Source organism: Myxine glutinosa, chromosome 7 (genome assembly GCF_964187855.1).
Source record: "Myxine glutinosa chromosome 7, kmMyxGlut1.1, whole genome shotgun sequence".
Classification (NCBI taxonomy): Eukaryota; Metazoa; Chordata; class Myxini; order Myxiniformes; family Myxinidae; genus Myxine; species Myxine glutinosa.
Window position 1 is genome coordinate 45,245,593 of NC_136267.1, and position 2,500 is coordinate 45,248,092.

The 2,500-nt window shown below is 43.5% G+C and overlaps 1 protein-coding gene across 5 annotated transcripts in view; it reads left to right on the forward strand.

Annotated features, from left to right (window-relative positions):
- The window catches only part of LOC137431180 (protein arginine N-methyltransferase 3), a 241,875-nt gene that overhangs the window by 143,884 nt on the left and 95,491 nt on the right, over window positions 1-2,500 (forward strand). The window lies entirely within an intron of this gene.

Sequence of the window (2,500 nt, forward strand, 5' to 3'; positions counted from 1 at the left end):
CCTTACGGAGGGTGCAAACCATTCAAGCGGTTGGAAAAGAAAAGGCTGACATTATTCTCTTACAAGAGACCCACGCTACTAGTGCTCAAGTAGCCGATTGGGGGAAACTTTTTAAAGGGCAATGGTGGCTAAGTGGGTTCCCTACACCTCGGGCCGGTGTTGCCATTTGCCTAAGTCACAAGATTTGTGCTCAACAGGTTTCATTTAAAGAAATCTATAAAGGGCATTTGATCTCCGTAGATTTTATTTATAATACCCAAAAGATTATAGTCGTGAATGTTTATGCACCGTGACACCCAATGGAGAGGAAAATTTTCTTTTCCACTCTGCGGGATTTTGTAAAAACTCTGGACCCAACAGCCTTTATCTGTATCGCGGGAGATTTTAATTGCACAATTTGTCCGTCGATTGATAGGAATGGTCATGAGCCTCATGTTGCCTCTACGAAAGCTCTAGAGGACACCATCAACATCTTTCGGTTTAAGGATGTGTGGAGATCACAACACCCACTCTCACGCTGTTATACATGGTGTAGATGCAATGATGGTATTATGTCAATGGCAAGGCTGGACAGATTCTATGTGAACAAGCCAATGTTGAATGTGGTGTCTGTCTCCAAAATTTTACCAACTGGATTCACAGACCACAGTTTAATCTCAATGTCCTTTAAGTTACCCTTTCCACCCGGTGGTAGTGCTTACTGGTCTTTGAATACTCGTCTCTTACATGACAAGGAATTTAATGAGGCCTTTCACGTCGTGTGGGAGAAAATTCGCTCCTCCAGACCTGAGTATGATAGTCTCCGGCTGTGGTGGGACATTGCAAAATCCCAAATTAAGAATTTCTGTCAACAATATAGTGCATACACCACCAAAATCCAATCAATATCAATCGATCAGTTAAAATCTGAAATTATATCGTTAGAACAGAATGTTGATGAGGTTGGGAGAGGTGCACGTGACCAACTAATATGGGCAAAGAAAGCAGTGCTGGAGGAAGCGGTACGGCAACGGGCGATGGGTGCCTTGGTCCGAATGCGAATGAGCTATTTAACTCTGGACATGCCAAACAAAGAGTTCTTTAAGTTAGAGTCTTCCCTCATAAGGTCACAACAAATTCATACTTTACTCACTCCCAATGGGTCGCTGGTGACCTCCCAGCAGGCGATCAGGTGTACTCTGAAAGGGTTCTATTCTAACTTGTACTCTCCTCAGAACGTGGACAATGAGGTGATATGAGAGTTAACTGCTGGGCTTCCGAGTGTCGAGGAGGATGAGCGATGCATGCTCGATTCCCCAATTTCGGCTGATGAACTTGAAGCAGCTGTGCGGAGCCTGAAAGATGGGAAAGCTTCTGGAATAGATGGCCTGCCCACAGAATTCTACAAGACCTTCTGGGCCCTTGTGGGACCTGACTTACTCGATGTACTCGATGAAAGCATACGTGTCGGAGAACTTCCAATGTCTTGTAGACGAGCAGTCGTTTGTTTGCTACCAAAAGCTGGGAATCTTCAACTGGTTGATAACTGGCGACCTGTCTCCTTATTGTGTGTTGATTACAAGATTTTCTCTAAAGTACTTGCTAATCGTATGAAGACTGTGATCAGTTCAGTTATACACCCGGACCAGACCTACTGTGTGCCTGGAAAATCTATTTATGATAATATTTTTTTGGTAAGAGATATTATTTCATGCAATAATTTCTTGCGTGACGATTTTGGATTGCTGTTTCTTGATCAAACTAAGGCCTTCGATCGTGTTGACCACAAGTACCTTTTTTCTGTCCTGAAAGGAATGGGGTTTGGTGAAACTTTCACCTCTTATGTGAAACTCCTGTATACTAATACTCAATGTATGATGAAGATCAACAATAGGTTATGCTCTCCCTTTCCTTTCCAACGGGGTATTCGCCAAGGTTGCCCCCTCTCTGGGCTTTTATATATAGTCGCCCTTGAACCACTCCTTCGGTCTATTAGACAGCAAATACCTCAGGGAATGAGAAGCATAGAAGGAGCAGAATTTGTGCAGACGGCTTATGCTGATGATGTCTGTGTTTTGATTAGAAGCTCCAATGATGTCTCTGCTTTACAACGTTGTATGCGAGATTTCTCTGCAGCCTCTTCCGGTGGGATCAATTGGAATAAAAGTACAGCATTATGGTGTGGCAAAGGCAATCTCTCTTGTGTATCACCACCCTCATTCCCACACAACCTGGTCTGGAGAACAGACGGGGTTAAATATCTTGGAGTGCATATCGGTAATCGTGAAACAGAAATGAAAAATTGGGAAGGAGTGTTGGAACAAATTATGCACAGATTGAAAGCATGGGAAGGACTGCTGAGGTCCATCTCCTATCGAGGCCGTACCCTTGTCATAAACAATCTGGTTGCAACAAAATTATGGCACAGAATTATTGCTTTACAGCCATCAAACCAACTAATTATGGCTACTCAGCGAATGCTAGTAAACTTCTTTTGGAGTTGCTACCATTGGCTGAGGCC